Consider the following 25,639-nt stretch of genomic DNA (forward strand, 5'->3'; position numbering starts at 1 on the left):
TTTGTTACGTCTCGCCTCGACTACTGTAACGTATTATTTTCGGGTCTCCCCATGTCTAGCATTAAAAGATTACAGTTGGTACAAAATGCGGCTGCTAGACTTTTGACAAGAACAAGAAAGTTTGATCACATTACGCCTGTACTGGCTCACCTGCACTGGCTTCCTGTGCACTTAAGATGTGACTTTAAGGTTTTACTACTTACGTATAAAATACTACACGGTCTAGCTCCATCTTATCTTGCCGATTGTATTGTACCATATGTCCCGGCAAGAAATCTGCGTTCAAAGGACTCCGGCTTATTAGTGATTCCCAAAGCCCAAAAAAAGTCTGCGGGCTATAGAGCATTTTCCGTTCGGGCTCCAGTACTCTGGAATACCCTCCCGGTAACAGTTCGCGATGCCACCTCAGTAGAAGCATTTAAGTCTCACCTTAAAACTCATTTGTATACTCTAGCCTTTAAATAGACTCCCTTTTTAGACCAGTTGATCTGCCGTTTCTTTTCTTTTTCTTCTATGTCCCACTCTCCCGTGTGGAGGGGGTCCGGTCCGATCCGGTGGCCATGTACTGCTCGCCTGTGTATCGGCTGGGGACATCTCTGCGCTGCTGGTCCGCCTACGCTTGGGATGGTTTCCTGCTGGCTCCGCTGTGAACGGGACTCTCGCTGCTGTGTCTTAGATCCTCTTTGGACTGGACTATCGCGACTGTGTTGTATCCATTGTGGATTGAACTTTCACAGTATCCTGTTAGATCCGCTCGACATCCATTGCTTTCCTCCTCTCTAAGGTTCTCATAGTCATCATTGTCACCGACGTCCCACTGGGTCATTATTGTCACCAATGTCCCACTGGGTGTGAGTTTTCCTTGCCCTTATGTGGGCCTACCGAGGATGTCGTGGTGGTTTGTGCAGCCCTTTGAGACACTAGTGATTTAGGGCTATATAAGTAAACATTGATTGATTGATTGATATTATTATTATAATTATTATCCTACATCAGGGGTCACCAACCAGATGAGTCGAATGCTGGCCTGTTCTAAAAATAGCCAAAATAGCAGCACTTAACAGTGAGCTGCCTCTATTTTTAAAAATGTATTTATTTACTAGCAAGCTGGTCTCGCTTTGTTCGACATTTTTAATTCTAAGAGAGACAAAACTCAAATAGAATTTGAAAATCCAAGAAAATATTTCAAAGACTTGGCCTTCACTTGTTTAAATAAATTCATTTATTTTTTTACTTTGCTTCTTATAACTTTCAGAAAGACAATTTTTGAGAAAAAAATACAACCTCAAAAATGATTTTAGGATTTTTAAACACATATACCTTTTTACCTTTTAAATTCCTTCCACTTGTTTCCTGACAATTTAAATCAATGTTCAAGTAAATTTATTTTTTTATTGTAAAGAATAATAAATACATTTTAATTTACTTCTTCATTTTAGCTTCTGTTTTTTTGACGAAGAATATTTGTGAAATATTTCTTCTAACTTTTGATGATTAAAATTCAAAAAAAATATTCTGGCAAATCCAGATAATCTGTAGAATCAAATTTAAATCTTATTTCAAAGTATTTTTGATTTCTTTAAAAAAAAAATTCTGGAAAATCTAGAAGAAAAAATGATTTGTCTTTGTTAGTAATAAAGCTTGGTCCAATTTGTTATATATTCTAACAAAGTGCAGATTGATTTTAACCTATTTAAAACAAAACAAAAATATATATTTTTGGTGAGAAATCATTAAGATGATCAGTGTTCCCATAAAGACAAATATCATTAATTAATAATAATAACAGAGTTAAAGGTAAATTGAGCAAATTGGCTATTTCTGGCAATTTATTTACGTGTGTATCAAACTGGTAGCCATTAGCATTAATCAGTACCCAAAAAGTATAGCTCTTGGTGTCAAAAAGGTTGATGACCCCTGTCCTACATTATGTTATGGTTAACTGAGGAAGGTGACGACAACAGACACTAAAGTGAATTTAGCTCTATAAATTTATTATATATAGTAACCATATATATAATAATCAAACAATATCAATATAAACTAAGGTAATTGAGTGTAAAATTGGTCCAAGAGTGTGTGTAAGACTATGTGTAGTATTTAACTGGAGGGTTTTACTGTAAATGTTGGTGAGAGGGAAAGAACACGGAAGTCCGTGGGGGAGGCAGATGATCCGGGGCGAGCGAGAGGCGTCAAGAAGAACGTGTCCAAGCGGGTGATCAAGATCCAAGTGGGCAATCCGGGAAGCAGTTGAACGACGACGAGTAATGACGCACACACAGTAACGTCAAACACGGGAACGGAGGTTGTACGTGACAGAAGACTATACTCTGGCGAGCGATGGCAGGTTGTCCAGGCTTAAGAAGGCAGCTCCTTCATTACATGCAGGTGTGCTGTTTGCCGGTGAATGATTACAGCTGGTGGATGCTGCAGGGCGGAGACGCGCACGGCGCATCCCTGGATGTGCGCGCCCGCGGGCGTGTCCTGAGGTGCGCTCACTGGAGCGCACGGACGGATGAGCGCTGTTGGCAGGGGTCTGAGCCGTAACACATTAAAAAACAAAACATAGAAAGCGCGACCCCTTAAAGGGACAAGCGGTAGAAAATGCATGGATGGATAAAAAGGAGGAATAGGGTCACATTGAAAACGAAATATAAACAAAGGTTTTGGGGGAATTATATGTGAATGTTGTCTGTCTATCTGTGTTGGCCTTGTGATAAGGAGGCGACTTGTCCAGGGTTTACCCCGCCTTCCGCCCGATTGTAGCTGAGATAGGCCGCAGCGCCCCCCCGCAACCCCGAAGGGAATAAGCGGTAGAAAATGGATGGATAATCAACTATTGGCTTCACAAGTTACAGTAACTAGCCGCGCAAGTTAACTACTATACATCAATAGACAGATAGCTATGCTAACCAGCTCAACAAGCTGGATGGATGGATGGATGGATGGATGGATGGATGGATGGATAGGTAGGTAGGTAGATAGATAGATAGATAGATAGATAGATAGATAGATAGATAGATAGATAGATAGATAGATAGATAGATAGATAGATAGATAGATAGATAGATAGATAGATAGATAGATAGATAGATAGATAGATAGATAGATAGATAGATAGATAGATAATTACAAGCCCTGTTTCCATATAAGTTGGGAAATTTTGTTAGATGTAAATATGAATGGAATACAATGATTTGCAAATCATTTTCAACCCATGTTCAGTTGAATATGCAACAAAAACAACATATTTGATGTTCTAACTAATAAACTTTTTTTTTTTTTGCAAAAAATCATTAACTTTGGAATTCGATGCCAGCAGCACATGACAAAGAAGTTGGGAAAGGTGGCAATAAATATTGTTAAAGTTGAGGAATGCTCACCAAATCGCTCCACGTAAGCGGCATGGCCGAAAACCAACATTGAATGACCGTGACCTTCGATCCCTCAGACGGCACTGTATCAAAAACCGACATCAGTCTCCAAAGGATATCACCACATGGGCTCAGGAACACTTCAGAAAACCACTGTCACTCAATACAATTTGTCGCTACATCTGTAAGTGCAAGTTAAAGCTCTACTAAGCAAAGCGAAAGCCCTTTATCAACAACATCCAGAAACGTCGCCGGCTTCTCTGGGCCCGAGATCTTCTAAGATGGACTGATGCAAAGTGGAAAAGTGTTCTGTGGTCTAACGAGTCCACATTTCGAATTGTTTTTAGAAATATTCGACATTGTGTCATCCGGACCAAAGGGGAAGAGAACCATCCAGACTGTTATTGATGCAAAGTTCAAAAGCCAGCATCTGTGATGGTATGGTACAATTTCACAACACTTATGGAAACGGGGTTTGTAAATAGATAGCAGTGATGAGCAGTAACAAGCTACATGTAGCTACGATATGTGGCTTAACTATATTTTCCAGTAGCTTGGCGGTGGCTTAGCTACTTTTTTAACGAGTTTAAAATATTTTCCAGTAGCTTAGCCACTTTTAGATCTACGTAGCTAGGTAGCTTCCATCAAAGCTACAAGCTACAAAGAGAGAACATGGACTACGAATCCAGGCCAAAGAAGAATACAAAGAAAATCCAATGACCTGGATGAATGAGAACATCCATACATATGGAGAAAATGTTGGTGTTCATATGATAAGTCACAATTGGCTATGGTTAGGGCGAATCATTACGGACTGGTCAAACAGAGGCAAGATAAGGCGGGTCATCAAAACTAGTAAGCAAAATCAAAACAGTCATTCACTCATGTCACATGACGACGAGGGATTCAGAGATAGAAGGACGCTTCAAGCTGAGCACATAAAAAAAAAAAAAAGAAACATACTTGAAAATGTCAGAGGGATTCTCTCCTGCAGATTATATTTTTCCTTGCGTCTGCCTCACAATACGAAGGTCCTGCAGTCTTGGGTTCAATCCCAGGCTCAGGATCTTTCTATGTGGAGTTTGCATGTTCTCCCCGTGAATGCGTGGGTTCCCTCCGGGTACTCCGGCTTCCTCCCACTTCCAAAAACATGCACCTGGGGATAGGTTGATTGGCAACACAAAATTGGCCCTAGTGTGTGAATGTGAGTGTGAATGTTGTCTGTTTATCTGTGTTGGCCCTGCGATGAGGTGGCGACTTGTCCAGGGTGTACCCCGCCTTACGCCCGATTGTAGCTGAGATAGGCGCCAGCCCGTGACCCCAAAAAGGAATAAGCGGTAGAAAATGGATGGATGATGATAATGTGCAGGAAACCCACAATAATGCGTGTTCTTAGCCATATTTAGAAAAATGTATGCGTTTTGGGCCAAAGATAGTTTTAGGGTGTCCTCAGCTAAATGAAAGATAGTTAATAGTAATGGACCCTTATTGGGTCCTTTTGAACATTCTCAGTTACATTAACATTGATATGGGGCAGGGCGATATATCGAATATACTCGATATATCGCGGGTTTGTCTCTGTGCGATATAGAAAATGACTATATCGTGATATTCCGAGTATACGTTCTCACGCAGTTGCTTTTAGCTGCGGGCAATACAGTACAGGCTCTGGTTGCAGAAAGAGTCCATATTTTCCCATATTTTTTTTATATTCAGGCAAAGCAAGCTCAAAAATAGCTTTTGGACAAAGTGGCCATCTTGATTTACGACCTCATAATTGGAATGCTCACATCTCGGCTCTGACGTCCTTCCCAGTTCCGACTTTCAACTTCCAAGGTAAATTTTGTTAACTATCTTTACAAGCTAACTAGCCACATACAGTAAACTAACCACCACTGAACGTTAGACAGAGTGTTTGCTACCTAGCTTCACAAGCAAATTAGCCACGCAAGCTTTCTAAAGCAAATCAATAGACAGACAGTTTTGCTAACTAGCTTCATTACCCAATTAGCTGCCTATGCTATCTAGCTATGCCGGATAGAGCTCAAGTTGGCAAAAAATGTTTTCCAAAAGATAAAAAAATCATGATTCATAGCCTGACTACCTCCTTATTTATTGTCCTTGTCAAGGAAAAATCTTTGATGCTTTGCATTTGAAGCGGGTGTGCTGAATAAAATGCACAACGGGAAACTGGGAGTTGGGGAGATTAAAAAACAGCCTACTCAAAGATGAGACGTGCAAGCGTGCGGGCTAATATTTATTCGTACCTCCCAGCTCATTCATTGTCACGCTGCGGGCCTCGTCAAATTATTCCCATTACGTCCTGAACTTTTGACGCCGAAGATTGACGTCCGTCTCTGCCTGTCACAGATCCAAAGATGCTGAACCTGCAGGGAAATGACATCAGTGTCATCTGGTTTGATTTTTTACTAATTAAAGTTGTGCTTCAACCAGGCAGCAAAGTACAAACCCCAAAACCAGTGAAGTTGGCAAAATGTAAAAATCGTAAATAAAAACATAATACAATGACTTGCAAATCCTTTTCAACCTATATTCATTTGAATAGACTGCAAATACAAGATATTTGACGTTAGAAACTGGAAACATTAGCTCATTTGGAATTAGATGCCTGTAACATGTTTCAAAAAAGCTAACAGAAGTGGCATAAAAGTTTAGGAAAGCCCATCAAACGCACATTTTGGAACATCCCACAGGTGAACAAGTTAATTGGGAACAGGTGGGTGCCATGAAATGCTCAGTCGTTCACAAACAAGGATGGGGCGAGGGTCACCACTTTGTGAACAAATGCGTGAGCAAATTGTCCAACAGTTTAAGAACAACATTTCTCAACGAGCAATTGCAAGAAATTTAGGGATTTTACCATCTAAGTGAATGCACGTAACATTGAAAGCCCGTGACCTTGAATCCCTCAGGCGGTACTGCATCAAAAACAGACAGTGTGTAAAGGATATCACCACATGGGCTCAGGAACACTTCAGAAAACCACAGTCAGTAACTACAGGTTTGCCGTTACATCTGTAAATTCAAGTTAAGACTACTGTGCAAAGCAAAAGCCATTTATCAACAACACCCAGAAATGTTACCGGCTTCACTTACAGCTTCCACTTTGCATCAGTCTATCTAAAATGAACTGATGCAAAGTGGAAAAGTGTCCTGTGGTCTGACAAGTCCACAAAGAGGAAAAGAACCATCCGGATTGTTATAGGTGCAAAATTGAAAAGCCAGCATCTGTGATAGTATGGGGGTGTATTAGTGCCCAAGGCATGGGTAACTTACACATCTGTGAAGGCACCATTTATGCTGAAAGGTACATAGAGCTTTTGGAGCAACATACGTTGCCATCCAAGCAACGTTATCATGGACGCCCCTGCTTATTTCCGCAAGACAATATCATAGTAAAAAAGTGTGGGGACTAGATAGGCCTCCCTGTAGTCCAGACCTGTCTCCCATTGAAAATGTGTGGCGCATTATGAAGCCTAAAATACCACCGGACTGTTGAACAAATTAAGCTGTACATCAAGCAAGAATGGGAAAAAATTCCACCTGAAAAGCTTCAAAAATTGGTCTCCTCAGTTCCAAAAACGTTTGCTGAGTGTTGTTAAAAGGAAAGGCCATGTAACACAGTGGTAAAAATGCCCCTATGCCAACTTTTTTGCAATGTGTTGCTGCCATTAAATTCTAAGATAATGATTACTTTTAAGTTTCTCAGTTCAAATATTAAATATCTTGTTTTTACAGTCTATTCAATAAGTTAAAAATGATTTGCAAATCATTGTATTCTGTTTTTATTCACAAATTACATAACGTGCCCACTTCACTGGTTTTAGGTTCTGTAGAACAACATAAAACTTGTGATTATTGTTTCGTGGTCACATCCCCAGCTTGAAATCAGTAAGTTCATGCAGAAGGCCAAAAAGAGTGTCATATATTTTAAAGTAATTGTATCACAGTGGTATATTAAATATAAAAAACCCTTGGAATAAAGCAAAAAGCTGCTGCAAGGTAGCTGCCATTGAAGTGCAAATATCGCAACATCCGGCAGGTCAAAGACTGAAGCGGAGATATTTTTAATAACATCTTTTTATCCAACTTTTATGCACCTCGCTCTTTGCATCTCCTCAGGAAGCAGCTGCAGCAGCTGTGAGTAATTGTTGCTACTTCTGAAGGCATTTTGAAGCTATATTAAGAGCAGCGTTGTCGGGTCTGGAAAGTACAGACGGAGGCTTTCAAGAAGATGTGCGTAACACGGCTCAAACTCCTCGAAACCAAATTTGTCGGAAAAATTCAAACTACACTGTAAAAAAAGGATCATTAAAACATTGGCAAGCAACTGTAAAATAGCAACAGTAAAACACCATAAATAGTAACAAATGCGGAAGATTCCTTCAAACCAAGAAACAGTAGATAACCTAAATGACTTTAGTTATATTACATAGAAAATGTCATGTCTTGGTGATCATGTTTAGTTTGGCTAGGTTCTGTTTGGTTTTTGCATTCTGTCGGTTCCTGTTTTGTCACTCCCTGTTTTGTTTCCATGACAACCCATTAGTTTTCACCTGTCCTCATGTCACGCACCTGATTTACTTGGACTCATGCACCTGTTGTCAATAACCACATCATTATTTAAGCCTGCAGTTGCCAGGCAGTCAGCCTGGCGACATCACTCTCTACACACCCTTGTTATTCATGCTGATGATCCATGCTGCTCTTTTCATGCTCGTTTCTTGTCACGGTAAGTGTTTTAGTTTTTTGTCCATAGTTCTGCCTTTGTGCTAGTGTTTGTTTTCATAGCCAAGTTCTGTACCTCCGCTGTGACCGCCTTTTGTTTATACCTTTTGTTTTTGTAGTGCTTTTGAGTTAATGTTAAAAGATGTCATTACCTTCACATCGTTTCCGACCCAGTCGCTTTGCACCACGGGAAAAAAAACAAGACACTAAACTCCTCGTCCTGACAGAAAACACATGACTTTACTGCGAAAATGTAAAAAAATTAAAAAAAATAATACTACAATGCATTTGCACATACTGTAATATCACACGCATGCAAATAACACGTTTGTCATTATTCTGTCTGAATTAAGGATGCTGCAGATTGTACATTTTAATTTAAAGCATATTTTAATTGTTTTAGTGGTCCAAAAGAGACATGCGGTAGAAAAATGGATGGATGGATGGTGTTAAAAAAATAGCCTAGTTAACATTTGGCTGACAACATCCATCCATCCATTTTCTGCCCCTTCTTCCGTTTAGGGTCACGGGGGGCACTGGTGCCTATCTCAGCTACAATCGGGCAGAAGGCGGGGTACACCCTGGACAAGTCGCCACCTCATCGCAGGGCCAACACAGATAGACAGACAACATTCACACACTAGGGCCCATTTAGTGTTGCCAATCAACCTATCCCCAGGTGCATGTCTTTGGAGGTGGGAAGAAGCCGGAGTACCCGGAGGGAACCCACGCATTCACGGGGAGAACATGCAAACTCCACACAGAAAGATCCCGAGCCCGGGATTGAACCCAGGACTACTCAGGACCTTCGTATTGTGAGGCAGACGCACTAACCCCTCCACCGTGACGCATGGCTAACAACATATTTTCTTGTCTTTTTGTGACAAGGCGAATGTTGTCCATCTACCGCCTGAATGAAGCTAGGATAGGCTCAAGCAACACCCGCGACCCTGCATGGGACAAGCAGTAAAAAATGGATGGACGGATGGGTTTGAGACATTGAGGGGTAATGTCTATGTGCTTCATTGCAAACTGCACCGGAATGAACCAAGCTCTGTGTTCAAGTGTGCTGGAACTGGTGGCAAGCAGCTATTTAAGAGTTACGGAGCATTTAAGGCTCATTTTTAATAGCTCTCTTGGAGGAACATGTTGCGAGTTGTCCAGTGAAAGGTTGTACACATTTTAAAATCATGTACTGTTCACATGTGTTGGAAACGCAAGCATTTTGCAGATATTGGTTACAGGTTAGCACGGTGGTACTGTTGTTAGCATTTGTACCTCATAGTGAGAAAGTCTTGGGTTCGGTTCCCGGGCTAAGGGTCTTTGTGTGTGGAGTTTGCATGTTCTCCCCGTGATTGCGTGGGTCCTCTCCAGCTTCCATCCATCCATTTTCTACCGCTTATTCCCTTTCGGGGTCGCGGGGGGCACTGGCGCCTATCTCAGCTACAATCGGGCAGAAGGCGGGGTACACCCTGGACAAGTCGCCACCTCATCGTAGGGCCAACACAGATAGACAGACAACATTCACACTCACATTCACACACTAGGGCCAATTTAGTGTTGCCAATCAACCTATCCCCAGGTGCATGTCTTTGGAGGTGGGAGGAAGCCGGAGTACCCGGAGGGAACCCACGCATTCACGGGGAGAACATGCAAACTCCACACAGAAAGATCCCGAGCCTGGTTCCTTGACATACACCCTGATTGGCAAAAATAAACATTCCCTAATTTGTTTTACGGTGAAATCCTGGCAACCACAACTGCCGGTATTATGCCGTAAAGCAGGGGTCTCAAACTCACTTTACCTTGGGGCCACTGGATGCAGAGTCTAAGTGAGGCTGGGCCGCAAGAAAAGATTTCCTAAAACAATTTTTGCATACTCCTCAGCATGTCTAGTTGTATAATGACGTTTCAAATTGTATCCCTTGTGCACCGCAACTTTCTCTGTGCAAATAAGACACGTCGGGGTGCCGCTGTGCGCAACATAGAGAAATATTGCATCTCCCACTTTTCCTGGAATTGTCTTTGCTCATCACTAACCTTTCTCTTCATTCCAGGCTATGAAAAAGACATGTTTGGGGTTGTGGAATATATCAATCAATCAATTTGTATTTATATAGCCCTAAATCACACATTTCTCAAAGGACTGTACAAACCATTACGACTACGACATTCTCGGAAGAACCCACATAAGGGCAAGGAAAACTCACACCCAGTGGGCAAGGAGAATTCACACCCAGTGGGACGCCAGTGACAATGATGACTATGAGAACCTTGGAGAGGACCTCAAATGTGGGCAACCCCCCCCTCTAGGGGACCGAAAGCAATGGATGTCGAGCGGGTCTAACATGATACTGTGAAAGTTCAATCCAACACAACCGCGAGAGTTCAGTTCAAAGCGGATCCAAGACAGCAGCGAGAGTCCCGTCCACAGGAGACCATCCCAAGCGGAGGCGGATCAGCATCGTAGAGATGTCCCCAACCGATACACAGACGAGCGGTCCATCCTGTGTCTCGAAGAGTGGTAAATCCTGGGTCCCGACTCTGGACAGCCAGTACTTCATCCATGGTCATCGGACCGGACCCCCTCCACATGGGAGGGGGGGACAGAGGAGAAAAAGAAAAGAAGCGGCAGATCAACTGGTCTAATTAAGGAGGTCTATTTAAAGGCTAGAGTATACAAATGAGTTTTAAGGTGAGACTTAAATGCTTCTACTGAGGTAGCATCTCAAACTGTTACCGGGAGGGCATTCCAGAGTACTGGAGCCCGAACGGAAAACGCTCTATAGCCCGCAGACTTTTTTGGGCTTTAGGAATCACTAAAAAGCCGTAGTCTTTTGAACGCAGATTTCTTGCCGGGACATATGGTACAATACAATCGGCAAGATGGGCTGGAGCTAGACCGTGTAGTATTTTATACGTAAGTAGTAAAACCTTAAAGTCACATCTTAAGTGTTATTTCCGCAATGTGTCGTTACGCTCTTCCTCCCTACAGCAACATGGCGGTCGGCGGATAATAGCCCGGAAAGTACCGGGATAGCGAGGGCAAAAAAGTGACGGCTTCCGTAGTGTTATCCGGCGTCATATAGAAATATATGTAGGGTTCATCAAGTGAGGCAACGCAAATTTAACAATAAAAAAAACATTAACAATTTGAATTGGTCCAGTTTATCGGGGACAGTTATTACTGACGGACAGGTGTCGCAGTGTGACTGCAGCAGGGCACGTAAGAAAACCCTTATCTCCATGGCAACGTCTCTGTCGCTTTCACTCACTTGCCGCTTTTCCACCAATGCAGGGGTAGGCAACCCAGAACGTTGAAAGAGCCATTTTGGACCCAAATAACACAACGCTGTCAAGCGCCATTCATATAAAACATTAAACTTTCATATTAAGGTGGGGGCCGCAAAATAACCGCCGCGTGTCTGAGACCCCTGCCATAAAGGCCAAAAAAAATGTTCCTAAACACGTTAACGATACGTCAGTTTTTCATAGTAATTTATCCTAAGCCAAAACAGCTATCACTGTAAAATCAAGGCATTTAACACCCTCATACTGTAATGTTCCATACATCCTGATTGTATTTCTTACAGTGAATTCCTGGCAACCACAGCTGCCAGTATTTGACCGTAAAGGCTATAGTTTTTTTGTAAACAGGTTGACAATATGTCAGTTTTTTATGGTAATTTTTCACAGCTCTCACTGTAAAATTAAGGGATTCAACACCAACATAAAGTAATGTCTTATACATCATGATTGTATGTTTACATTGCACAAGCACTTAAATGGGCAAAAGTCCCACTCAAGAAACCATCAAACATATTTAAAGTTATAAAATTGCCATGACCAAGTTCTCTTATAGCTTGATGCTGTTAGCCGCTCTGAAGGCTATTGTCCCTAAATTGCACATGAAGACAAAATCGGCAAAAATGGTTGTTTATGATTTAGACTCTGACCTTATTTTAGCTGTTTTTTGGTCATAGATGTGTTTAATGTTAGTCCGTTGATTGTTGTCACACTGAAATGATTTCAACCAGAAACAATGACACTTTCCCTATTAACGCGCCACATATAAGTGAAGTGAGTGTGAAGTAAATTATATTTATATAGAGCTTTTTCTCTAGTGACTCAAAGCGCTTTACATAGTGACACCCAATATCTAAGTTACATTTAAACCAGTGTGTGTGGCACTGGGAGCAGGTGGGTAAAGTGTCTTGCCCACAGACACAACGGCAGTGACTAGGATGGCAGAAGCGGGGATCGAACCTGGAACCCTCAAGTTGCTGACACGGCCACTCTACCAACCGAGCTATACTGAGCTATGTAGAAACTTCCCGTGAAGACACAGTCATGTGAATTTTTCAACATGAATTTTGGATAAACCTATTAACCCGGTGGTAAAAAAATATATATAAATGACTGCCATTTGATGGAGGAAAGAAGGGCAGCAGCCTGGAACAAGAGATAGACTTTAAGGTAAAGCACAAAAAAACTAACCCCAAAAATTCTTATATGCTTGTGACCAAAAACCAGCAAGGAACCTGAACCCGCCGAGAAAATGATTGACAGCCGGAGCTACAGTTGAAGCTCACAGTCGGAGGAGCTCTCGCAGGTTTTCTTTGGAGCCTTTTTGTGCAGAATAACACAATAACGACGGCCTGAAGGGAAAAAAAATGTGACCCACTTTGAAGAAGTGGCCATGGCCCGCCATCCATTAGGCATCAAACCATGAGCACATTTTATTGGATAATCATGGATTCTGGATTGTATTCCAGCTGCAGGGAAGTGGTTTCCCTTTTTATCCTAAGCTAGAAATCTATCCATCCATCCATCCATTTTCTACCGCTTATTCCCTTTTGGGGTCGCGAGGGGCGCTGGCGCCTATCTCAGCTACAATCGGGCGGAAGGCGGGGTACACCCTGGACAAGTCGCCACCTCATCACAGGGCCAACACAGATAGACAGACAACATTCACACTCACATTCACACACTAGGGCCAATTTAGTGTTGCCAATCAACCTATCCCCAGGTGCATGTCTTTGGAAGTGGGAGGAAGCCGGAGTACCCGGAGGGAACCCACGCATTCACGGGGAGAACATGCAAACTCCACACAGAAAGATCCCGAGCCTGGATTTGAACCCAGGACTGCAGGACCTTCGTATTGTGAGGCAGACGAACTAACCCCTCTGCCACCGTGAAGCCCGCTAGAAATCTAACTACTGCTATTATTATTATTGTTTTTTTTATCATGTGTCTGATAACAACAAATACTCAATATATTGCTCACAACGGGTGCCCCTGATGGTATGTGAGGATTGATGTGATGTCTTGAACTACATTTAATCCAATTTTCTTTAAAAATACTGTTGATAAAATAAATTTAAACAAACATATTTCTTTTATTTAGTTCATTGTATTCAAAAACCCCATTAAAGCAATGCTAGCAAAGTGTTTTAGAGCCATATTAATGTTTCATGTGGCGTGCGTTAGTCAGCAGGCTACTTTCTGGTTAATGGATGCTTAAAAGACACAAAAAGACAAAACAAAGTAAATTCCTCTATCCTATTCTCTATTTCTCTAAGGCCCGAGCGACAAAATGCTGCAAAGGCCCTTTTAACATGCTTTGTTTATTATTATTCTCCCACTTTGATCGCTTTGTAACCAGCACGAAAACTCACCAATGTTTGCAAATGTGTCAAGTTTGGCAAAATGTTCATATTTTTGGGGTCCCAAACATGAAATTTCAAAATTAATTACCTGGCGCCCCTTTGAAAATTACAAATCCCGTTTCCATATGAGTTGGGAAATTGTGTTGACATCAATCTCTAAAGGATATCACCACATGGGCTCAGGAACACTTCAGAAAACCACTGTTACTAAATACAGTCCGTCTCAGGTACTTTCCTGGCTCACCTGCAGTCCAGACCTGTCTCCCATCGAAAATGTGTGGCGCATTATGAAACGTAATATACGACAGTGGAGACCCCGGACTGTTTAACGACTGATGCTCTACATAAAACAAGAATGGGAAATTATTCCACTTTCAAAGCTTCAACAATTAGTTTCCTCAGTTCCCAAATGTTTATTGAGTGTTGTTAAAATAAAGGTGATAAAACATAGTAGTGAACATGCCCTTTCCCAACTACTTTGGCACGTGTGGCCGCCATGAAATTCTAAGTCAATTATTATTTGCAAAAGAAAAAATACAGTTTATGAGTTTGAACATCAAATATCTTGTCTTTGTAGTGTATTCAATTTAATATGGGTTAAAAAGGATTTGCAAATAATTTTGTATTTACCTTTCAGCATTAATGGTGCCTTCACAGATGTGTAAGTTACCCATGCCTTGGGCACCAATGCACCCCCATACCATCACAGATGCTGGCTTTTCAACTTTGGGTCGATAACAGTCTGGATGAGTTCGCTTTCCCTTTGGTCAGATGACACGATGTCGAATAATTCCAAAAACAATTTGAAAAGTGGAGTCGTCAGACCACAGAACACTTTTCCACTTTGCATCAGTCCATCTTAGATGATCTCGGGCCCAGAGATGCCGGCGGCGTTTCTGGATGTTGTTGATAAATGGTTCGCTTTGCATAGTAGAGCTTTAACTTGCACTTACAGAAGTAGCGACGCAATGTATTTAGTGACTGTGGTTTTCTGAAGTGTTCCTGAGCCCATGTGGTGATATCCTTTAGAGATTGATGTCGGTTTTTAATACAGTGCCGTCTGAGGGATCGAAGGTCACGGTCATTCAATGTTGGTTTCCGGCCATGCCGCTTACGTGGCGTGATTTCTCCAGATTCTCTAAACCTTTTGATGATATTATGGACCGTAGATGTTGACATCCCTAAATTTCTTGCAATTGCACTTTGAGAAACGTTAATCTTAAACTGTTTGACTATTTGCTCACGCAGTTGTTGACAAAGACGGATTTAGATGGAAAATGCGAGACTACTGGTCTGGGTAAGGAGTCAGTTAAATTAGAACAAGTTTTTTCTGCTTTGAGTGTTTCAGAGTTGGACATGTGTTTTACTGAGGTGGCTAACTATGATGCGTGCAGTTTATCAAAGCAACAAACAAACAATCGGAAAATTCCCGTTACTGAGGTGGCTAACCATGATGCGTGCAGTTTATCAAAGCAACAAACAAACAATCGGAATATCCCCGTCACTGAGGAGGCTAACCATGATGCGTGCAGTTTATCAAAGCAACAATCAAACAATCGGAAAATTCCTGTCGTATCAATTCCTAGATATGGTCGTAACTATACTAAATGCACTGGGCATAATAAACACAACATTATTAATATTGCTACTACGGATAATTTGATCAAAAATTCCCTGAAACAGCCCACTACCTATAATATAGGTTTTTTAAACATAAGATCATTGTCTCCCAAAACGTTGTTAGTTAATGATATTATCAGAGACAACAATCTTAACGTCATCGGTCTCAGCGAAACCTGGCTTAAACCAAACGACTTTTTTGCGCTAAATGAGGCATGTCCTCCTAACTTTACACATGCGCATATTGCCCGTCCGCTCAAAAGGGGTGGGGGGGTCGCACTAATATACAACGAAAACTTTAACCTTAGTCCTAACATAAATAATAAATATAAATCGTTTGAGGTGCTTACTATGAGGTCTGTCACACCGCTGCCTCTACACCTGGCTGTTATCTACCGCCCCCCAGGGCCCTATTCTGACTTTATTAATGAATTCTCAGAGTTCGTTGCTGATCTAGTGACACACGCCGATAATATAATCATAATGGGGGACTTTAATATCCATATGAATACCCCATCGGACCCACCGTGCGTAGCGCTCCAGACTGTAATTGATAGCTGTGGTCTCACACAAATAATAAATGAACCCACGCATCGCAACGGTAATACGATAGACCTAGTGCTTGTCAGGGGCATCACCGTTTCAAAAGTTACGATACTCCCGTGTACTAAAGTATTGTCCGATCATTACCTTATAAAATTCGAGGTTCAGACGCATGTTCGTCAAACTAATAATAATAATGATACCTGCTATAGCAGCCGCAACATTAATACAGCCACAACGACAACTCTTGCTGACCTACTGCCCTCGGTAATGGCACCATTCCCAAAGTATGTGGGCTCTATTGATAACCTCACTAACAACTTTAACGACGCCCTGCGCGAAACCATTGATAACATAGCACCGCTAAAGTTAAAAAAGGCTCCAAAAAAGCGCACCCCGTGGTTTACAGAAGAAACTAGAGCTCAGAAATTATTATGTAGAAAGCTGGAACGCAAATGGCGCACGACTAAACTTGAGGTGCACCATCAAGCATGGAGTGATGGTTTAATAACTTATAAACGCATGCTTACCTTAGCTAAAGCTAAATATTACTCAAATCTCATCCACCGTAATAAAAACGATCCTAAATTTTTGTTTAGTACGGTAGCATCGCTAACCCAACAAGGGATTCCTTCCAGTAGCTCAACCCATTCAGCTGATGACTTTATGCAATTCTTTAGTAAGAAAATTGAAGTCATTAGAAAGGAGATTATAGACAATGCGTCCCAGCTACAACGGGGTTCTATTAACACTGACACGATTGTATATACGGCGGATACTGCCCTCCAAAATAGTTTCTCTCGTTTTGAGGAAATAACATTAGAGGAATTGTTACAACGTGTAAATGGAATAAAACAGACAACATGTTTACTTGACCCTCTTCCTGGGAAACTGATCAAGGAGCTCTTTGAATTATTAGGTCCATCAGTGCTAAATATTATAAACTTATCACTCTCCTCGGGCAGTGTTCCCCTAGCATTCAAAAAAGCGGTTATTCATCCTCTTCTTAAAAGACCTAACCTCGATCCTGACCTCATGGTAAATTACCGACCGGTGTCTCACCTTCCCTTTATTTCAAAAACCCTTGAAAAAATTGTTGCGGAGCAGTTAAATGAACACTTAGCGTCTAACAATCTATGTGAAACCTTTCAATCCGGTTTCAGGGCAAATCACTCCACGGAGACAGCCCTCGCAAAAATGACTAATGATCTATTGCTAACGATGGATTCTGATGCCTCATCTATGTTGCTGCTCCTCGATCTTAGCGCTGCTTTCGATACCGTCGATCATAATATTTTATTAGAACGTATCAAAACACGAATTGGTATGTCAGACTTAGCCCTGTCTTGGTTTAACTCTTATTTTACTGATAGGATGCAGTGTGTCTCCCATAACAATGTGACCTTGGACTACGTTAAGGTAACGTGTGGAGTTCCCCAGGGTTCGGTCCTTGGCCCTGCACTCTTCAGCATCTACAGGCTGCCGCTAGGTGACATCATACGCAAATACGGTATTAGCTTTCACTGTTATGCTGATGACACCCAACTCTACATGCCCCTAAAGCTGACCAACACGCCGGATTGTAGTCAGCTGGAGGCGTGTCTTAATGAAATTAAACAATGGATGTCCGCTAACTTTTTGCAACTCAACGCCAAAAAAACGGAAATGCTGATTATCGGTCCTGCTAGACACCGAACTCTAATTAATAATACAACTCTAACATTTGACAACCAAACAATTAAACAAGGCGACACGGTAAAGAATCTGGGTATTATCTTCGACCCAACTCTCTCCTTTGAGGCACACATTAAAAGCGTTACTAAAACGGCCTTCTTTCATCTCCGTAACATCGCTAAAATTCGCTCCATTCTGTCCACTAAAGACGCTGAGATCATTATCCATGCGTTTGTTACGTCTCGCCTCGACTACTGTAACGTATTATTTTCGGGTCTCCCCATGTCTAGCATTAAAAGATTACAGTTGGTACAAAATGCGGCTGCTAGACTTTTGACAAGAACAAGAAAGTTTGATCACATTACGCCTGTACTGGCTCACCTGCACTGGCTTCCTGTGCACTTAAGATGTGACTTTAAGGTTTTACTACTTACGTATAAAATACTACACGGTCTGGCTCCATCTTATCTTGCCGATTGTATTGTACCATATGTCCCGGCAAGAAATCTGCGTTCAAAGGACTCCGGCTTATTAGTGATTCCCAAAGCCCAAAAAAAGTCTGCGGGCTATAGAGCATTTTCCGTTCGGGCTCCAGTACTCTGGAATACCCTCCCGGTAACAGTTCGCGATGCCACCTCAGTAGAAGCATTTAAGTCTCACCTTAAAACTCATTTGTATACTCTAGCCTTTAAATAGACTCCCTTTTTAGACCAGTTGATCTGCCGTTTCTTTTCTTTTTCTTCTATGTCCCACTCTCCCGTGTGGAGGGGGTCCGGTCCGATCCGGTGGCCATGTACTGCTCGCCTGTGTATCGGCTGGGGACATCTCTGCGCTGCTGGTCCGCCTACGCTTGGGATGGTTTCCTGCTGGCTCCGCTGTGAACGGGACTCTCGCTGCTGTGTTGTATCCATTGTGGATTGAACTTTCACAGTATCCTGTTAGATCCGCTCGCCATCCATTGCTTTCCTCCTCTCTAAGGTTCTCATAATCATCATTGTCACCGACGTCCCACTGGGTCATTATTGTCACCAATGTCCCACTGGGTGTGAGTTTTCCTTGCCCTTATGTGGGCCTACCGAGGATGTCGTGGTGGTTTGTGCAGCCCTTTGAGACACTAGTGATTTAGGGCTATATAAGTAAACATTGATTGATTGATTGAAAGGGGTGTACCTCGCCCCATCCTTTCTTGTGAAAGACTGAGCATTTTTTGGGAAGCTGTTTTTATACCCAATCATGGCACCCAACTGTTCCCAATTAGCCTGCACACCTGTGGGATGTTCCAAATAAGTGTTTTATGAGCATTTCTCAACTTTATCAGTATTTATTGCCACCTTTCCCCACTTTTTTGTCAAAGTGCTGCTGGCATCAAATTCTAAAGTTAATGATTATTTGCAACAACAACAAAAATGCTTATCAGTTTAAACATCAAATATGTTGTCTTTGTAGCATATTCAACTGAATATGGGTTGAAAATGATTTGCAAATCATTGTATTCCGTTTATATTTACATCTAACACAATTTCCCAACTCATATGGAAACGGGGTTTGTAGTTTAGTCGCGAGTAAAATCTATTCAGAGCAAACCGGCAGCATTTGTGTTTCGTTTTGCGTGTGTTAGCTAGCAGGCTACTTCCTGGTTAATGGAAGCTAAGGCGAGTTGTTGTATTCATAATACTGCGAGCAAAGAAGATAGCAAAGAAACCAAAACAAGCAATTAGAGTACACTTGTAAGCAGAGCAACCTTACAAAAAAATTAATGTGTCTCTTCTGGCAACATTTATAGCATTTAATCATTCTCTTCCCATTAAAAAAAGGCTTAAATATGAAACTGCACACACATAATGTGATTTTAAACTTTCCAAAGTGATATTATCTAATGCTAAGGCGGAGAAATCCTCATTTTATCGCTTCCTTGAGTAATTTCACAGCTCTTAGAGTCAAATTACCAAATCTCAGTTTAATCTGCAAGACACAAGCAGTATGTGACTCACCACTAAAAAAAAACCATGATCCAATCTCCCCGCAGGGCTTTTATTTAAAACAAAAATCAAAGAAAAAAGCCACTGGAACCAAAAATAATCGTTGTTGTAGAGATGGAACAAGCCGAGTATCAATTGGTTGCCTTATTTAGTATTTACAACTCTGTAGAATTTGCACCTGGCTCGCTGACAATAAGATATCTATACACTTAGGTAAAACGGAATCCATCCTATTTGGGTCCCACATAAACCTTAGGAAAGTCAGTGACTTCACTATTAAAGTGGGTGACTTTGTTATCACCAGGAAAGATGAATGAAACCTCGGTTCCATTCTAGAGGCTAATCTTTCCTGTGATGAAATGGCAACCAAGGTAATCAAAAAGGTCAACCAACGAACGAGATTTCTCTACAGCAGGGGTGTCAAACTGAAATACAGAGTGGGCCAAAATTTTAAACGGAACAAAGCCGCGGGCCAAGGTTGAACAAATTAACCTTTTAATAGGGACCAAAACAAGTTTTGCATTAAATATTGAACAAGCAAGGCTTATATAACTTTAGTGACATGCAAAATCCAGTTTCAAATAATAATAATAAGAATAAATAAAAGAATATCAATGGCATATCAAATAAAATTTTAATATAAATGTGAAGTCTTTTTTTCTACTTGCAATCTTCTGAGGTAAATATCACATTTTTTCCACAGGCTAATAATACATTTGAAAATAAAATAACAATAATGAATGAACCAAACATTCAAGCCTTGAAGTAGCAAGAGAAAATGCATGAATAAAACGTTAATTATTGGTCAGTTTGCTGGAAGTTTCCCGGAAGAGTTAGTGCTGCAAGGGTTTCTGGGTATTTGTTCTGTTGTGTTTCAGTGCGGATGTTCAACCGAAATTTGTTTGTCATTCTTGTTTGGTGGGGGTTCACAGTGTGGTGCATATTTGTAACAGTGCTAAAGTTGTTTATACAGCCACCCTCAGTGTCCCCTGTATGGCTGTTGACCAAGTATGCCTTGCATTCACTTATGTGTGTGTGTGTGTGTGTGTGTGTGTGTGTGTGTGTGTGTGTGTGTGTGTGTGTGTGTGTGTGTGTGAGTGTGTGTGTGTAAAAGCCACAAATATTATGTGACACGCTGTTAGTATGGAGGAAAAGCGGACGTGACGACAGGTTGTAGAGAACGCTAAAGGCAGTGCCTTAAATGTACGCCCCCAACATAGTTGTCCAGGTGGAAATCGGTAGAAATTCGGGAGAATGGTTGCCCCGGGAGATTTTCGAGAGGAGCACTGAACTTCGGGAGTCTACTAGGAAAATTAGGAGGGTTGGCAAGTATGAGTATTAGCGGTGAATGCAGTGTTACAGCGGCACCGACGCTGTATAACACCGGCGGGCCAGCTCTAAGGCTAAATTGATATTGCCTCAAGGGCCAAATTAAATTAAGTGGCGGGCCAGATCTGGCCCACGGGCCAGACTTTGACACCCATGCTCTACAGAATCTCCTCTCTGGTCAACAAAAGCACTGTGAAGATTCTAGCGGCCACTCTCATTCAACCCTTTTTCGATTACGCTTGCACCTCCTGGTACCCCGGCACCTCCAAAACCCTCAAGTCTAGACCCCAAACATCCCAGAACAAGATAGTCAGTTTACTTCTAGACCTCCACCCCAGATCACACCTCACTCCAACCCATTTCTCCAAAGTGGGCTGGCTCAAAGTGGAGGACAGAGTAAAATAACCTTGACTATAAAATCTGCCACACCTCCCTAATACCGAAGTACATGTCAAACTACTTCCTTAAAGTAAATGACCCCCATAACCACAACACCAGGGGGAGCTCCACAAACCACGTTAAACCCAGATTCCGATCTGACAAAGGTCTTAACTCATTCTTCTTCTATGCCACATCAATATGGAATGCACTCACAACAGGTGTAAAAGTAAGTGCATCTCTATATTCCTTCAAAACCGCTCTAAAACAACACCTCCAGGCAACTTCAACACTTTACTAATACCCTCCTCCATTCACATCCCATCTCCGCGGATTGTAAATAATCAAATGTATATACTTGTTATTATGCTTTCTGATCTCTCTATGTCCACTACTTGCTGTACATATCCTACAAAGTCAGACCTACACTGTTTCAATGTCCATTTCTCAGATGATGCAATTGTTGATGACTGAAGTGCTGATATCAACCAAACCTAACCCCCCTCCACATCCCTCCCCCGATTGTAAATAATGTAAATAATTCAATGGATATATTCTGATGATTAACTTGTGTGATGACTGTATTATGCTGATAGTATTTGTACCATGAATTGATTAACGTGGACTTAAACAAGTTGAAAAACTTATTCGGGTGTTACCATTTAGTGGTCAATTGTACGGAATATGTACTGTACCGGTCCGTTGTGGTGAAGAAGGAGCTGAGCCGGAAGGCAAAGCTCTCAATTTACCGGTCGATCTACGTTCCCATCCTCACCTATGGTCATGAGCTTTGGGTCATGACCGAAAGGATAAGATCACGGGTACAAGCGGCTGAAATGAGTTTCCTCCGCCGTGTGGCGGGGCTCTCCCTTAGAGATAGGGTGAGAAGCTCTGCCATCCGGGAGGAACTCAAAGTAAAGCCGCTGCTCCTTCACATCGAGAGGAGCCAGATGAGGTGGTTCGGGCATCTGGTCAGGATGCCACCCGAACGCCTCCCTAGGGAGGTGTTTAGGGCACGTCCAACCGGTAGGAGGCCACGGGGAAGACCCAGGACACGTTGGGAAGACTATGTCTCCCGGCTGGCCTGGGAACGCCTCGGGATCCCCCGGGAAGAGCTAAACGAAGTGGCTGGGGAGAGGGAAGTCTGGGTTTCCCTGCTTAGGCTGTTGCCCCCGCGACCCGACCTCGGATAAGCGGAAGATGATGGATGGATGGATGTACTGTACTGTGCAATCTACTACTAAAAGTTTCAATCAATCAATCAATCAATCAATGCACACCACAGGAAATGCTATTATTATTTTGTCTGTCAATGCCAAAACTTGTATTTTATTTAATACTATTCAAAATGAAGGTATCATAGTTTGTAATAACGCATTTTCATTGGATATTTGGGCTTCTTTGTTTGCATGTTCTGCGATGAGGTGGCGACTTGTCCAGGGTGTACGCCGCCTTCTGCCCGATTGTAGCTGAGATAGGCACAGCGCCCCCCGTGACCCCAAAGTGAATAAGCGGCAGAAAATGGATGGATGGATGGATGTTTGCATGTTAACTCGCAGGTTACTTCCTAGTTTGTGGACGCAAAAATAATGCTAACATTAGCTCTCTGAAACAGGGTGATTAGTTTAGAACAGGGGTCACCAACCTTTTTAAAAGCAAGAGCTACTTCTTGGGTACTGATGGGCTACCAGTTTGATACACACTTAAATAAATTGCCAGAAATAGCCAAATTGCTCAATTTACCTTTAGCTCTATGTTATTATTAATAATTAATGATATTTATCTTTGTGGAAACACAAATCATCTTAATGATTTCTCACAACAAATATATATTTTTGATGACATGTACTTTGTTGGAATATATAACAAATTGGACCAAGCTATATTTCTAACAAAGACAAATCATGATTTCTTCTTGATTTTCCAGAACAAAAATCTTAAAAGAAATTCAAGACTTTGAAATAAGATTTAAATTTGACTCTACAGATTTTCTAGATTTGCCAGAATATTTTTTTTGAAATTTTAATCATAATAAATCTGAAGAAATATTTCACAAATATTATTTGCAGAAAAAACAGAAGCTAAAATGAAGAATTAAATTAATATGTATTTATTATTCTTTACAATAAAAATAAAAAATACTTAAACATTGATTTAAATTGTCAGGAAAGAAGAGGAAGGGATTTACCATTAAATGATTAACGTGGACCCCGACTTAAACAAATTGAAAAACTTATTTGGGTGTTATCATTTAGTGGTCAATTGTACGGAATATGTACTGTACTGTGCAATCTACTAATAAAAGTATCAATCAATCAATCAAAGGTAAGGTATGTGTGATTAAAAATCCTAAAATCATTTTAAGGTTGTATTTTTTTTCTCTAAAATTGTATTTATGAAAGTTATAGGAAGCAAAGTAAAAAAAAAATGAATTTATTTAAACAAGTGAAAACCAAGTATTTTAAATATTTTCTTGGATTTTCCAATTCTATTCAAGTTTTGTCTCTCTTAGAATTAAAAATGTCGAGCAAAGCGAGACCAGCTTGCTAGTAAATAAATACAATTTAAAAAAAAAGAGGCAGCTCACTGGTAAGTGCTGCTGTTTGAGCTATTTTTAGAACAAGCCAGAGGGCTACTCATCTGGTCCTTACGGGCTACCTGGTCCCCGCGGGCACCGCGTTGGTGACCCCTGGTTTAGAAGAAAGTAAACATACGATCAAAGCAACTCCTGCCGTCCTTACACACAACTAGAATAGCAACAACTCAAAAGCAATGTCAATAGTAACGCATTGACACAGCAAACAGCGTTATATTTGTAATTATTTTTTTCGTACTTTAGCTCACAAAGTACCTCCTGGTTTGTGGAATGTACAAGGACTCAATCATTAGCATTTTGGAGAAGGGCTTGTAGTTCCATTGTGCAACTTAAACATTTACAAATTCCTAAATTCCTCTCCCCACATGAACTGTAGTGTAAACGCGTATGTATTGTCCTGCTAGCTAACAAACATCAGAGCGATTCCTTTTTCATTCTAACACCTAGCTATCCATCCATCCATCCATTTTCTACCGCTTATTCCCTTTTGGGGTTGCGGGGGGCGCTGGCGCCTATGAGGTGACGAATTGTCCAGGGTGTACACCGCCTTCCGCCCGATTGTAGCTGAGAACACATAGCTAGTCAATTTAAATATATTTAGCAATGCAATTGAATACATTTTTATACAACTTCTCTTTCCTTAAATAAATTCTTTTGTAAGGTGAACAAATTCAAAAGTAATGCTAGCTATTTTTTTTTACATCTTTTTTTAAATTAGTAGACATACATCTTGATTCATGCAGCCAAAAATAACAATTCCAATTCTGGACTTAAGAAAGTGATTTCTGCGCAAATGTCACAAAGTATCCCGCTTACATTACGCCAAACAGCACAGAGACAAGCCTCAAAACTTCTGGAACAAAGTAATTTGGAGTGATGGCTTTCTTATGGCGACTCGACCATGCAGCCCATTTTTCTTCAAGTGCATCTTGAAACAGCCACACCACAGTTTTTCAGAGAGTCCTGTTTTTCAGCTGAAGTTATTTGTGGATTTTTCTTTGGATCTTGAACAATTTTCTTGTCAGTTGTGGCTTGAATCTTTGCTGGTCTACCAGAATCCCTCATGTTCCACTTCTTAATCAGCGTTTGAACCCTGCTGATTGGCATTCTCAATTCCTTGAATATCTTGTTAAACCCCTTTCCTGTTTTATGCAGTTCAATTACCTTTTCTCGCAGATCCTTTGACAATTCTTTGGCCTTCCTCATGACTCAGAATCCAGAAACATCCGTGCAGAACTGGATCAAAGATGCAATGGTCTGTCAGAAGCCCAGAAACTTACTGACCTTTTATACACACACATTAACTACAAACAAACATGTCACAGGTGAGGATTGGAACCTTGATTAGCCATTCAAACCTGTTGGTGTCAACTTTTGTGCATGTTATCAGATCAAAGTCACTGGGGTATGTAAACTTTTGATCAGGGTCATTTGGGTACTTTCTTTTGTCATTTTTATTTAAAAAGAGTAAACACAGTTGTTTGCCAATAAATAGCTTCACACAACCATTAAGCATGAGTGGAAGAAATGTTTTTGTGTTATCATTCATATTCTCTGAAGAATGGCCAAGAAATCACAAATTCTCCCAGGGTATGTAGACTTATGAGCACAAATGTATTTATCATTTGTACGCGTACCGTATTTCCTTGAATTGCCGCCGGGCATATAGTATGCGCCTGCCTTGAATTACTGCCGGGTCAAACTCGCTTTGCAGAATAATTAGCGCAT

General features: G+C 41.3%; 1 long non-coding RNA gene across 1 annotated transcript in view; it reads right to left on the reverse strand.

The window, feature by feature from the left end:
* Positions 1-5,637: 5,637 nt before the first annotated feature.
* The window catches only part of LOC133569832 (uncharacterized), a 39,785-nt gene continuing 19,783 nt past the window's right edge, over positions 5,638-25,639 (reverse strand). Inside the window, exon 3 of the long non-coding RNA XR_009809930.1 lies at positions 5,638-5,761. This is a non-coding gene — a long non-coding RNA (uncharacterized LOC133569832). The remainder of the gene's footprint in view (positions 5,762-25,639) is intronic.

The sequence above is a fragment of the Nerophis ophidion genome, linkage group LG15 (assembly GCF_033978795.1).
Source record: "Nerophis ophidion isolate RoL-2023_Sa linkage group LG15, RoL_Noph_v1.0, whole genome shotgun sequence".
Taxonomy (NCBI): Eukaryota; Metazoa; Chordata; class Actinopteri; order Syngnathiformes; family Syngnathidae; genus Nerophis; species Nerophis ophidion.